The sequence below is a fragment of the Ostrea edulis genome, chromosome 1, assembly GCF_947568905.1.
Source record: "Ostrea edulis chromosome 1, xbOstEdul1.1, whole genome shotgun sequence".
NCBI lineage: Eukaryota > Metazoa > Mollusca > Bivalvia > Ostreida > Ostreidae > Ostrea > Ostrea edulis.
The window spans coordinates 41,016,190-41,016,853 of NC_079164.1; positions in this window are offsets into that span (position 1 = coordinate 41,016,190).

Below are 664 nucleotides of genomic sequence, written 5' to 3' on the forward strand. Positions count from 1 at the left end.
ATTCGTTTGTCGCTACCTGTTTATATATATATCATTATCGCTAGATAAGAACATAGTCTAGAGAGAGGATGGGTAACACAATACGCGTAAAACATCAGAAAAAGGGATGACAACGCGTTAAAAAAATCATACATTTAAATGGCTTCAGATCATTTTAGCTGACTAAATTATGCAGTTTTTTCTATTAATAAAACTACATCATAAAAACAAAATCCAGGATATGATCAAATTATGTCTGACAAACTGATTTACCTTCGAAATTTACGATTAAGGTATCGAATAGAGAGGCATTTATATACACCTTTTGTTGATGTGCTTTTATCATGATCATTTTCACATAGTCTGTATAATATAATGGTTAATACATTATGACAATCATTAAAAATGTTTTGGAGAAAGAGATGAAGAAAGGTGAAAATAACGAACAGCGACCATTCTCATAACTCCTATAAGCCATACAAAATCGATAGCTGGGCAAATTAATGAAACAGTAGATTTCACTATTTGCAGCATTGTCAAATTTTTCATTTTTTCAATTTAAGAATTATACCTCTCAGTTTCTTTTTTTTTCGGATGAGAAAATGAAGATAACGAACAGTGGTAAATCTCATAATCCTATAAAAATATCAAATTAAGAGTAGGACAAACACGGATCCCTGTACAC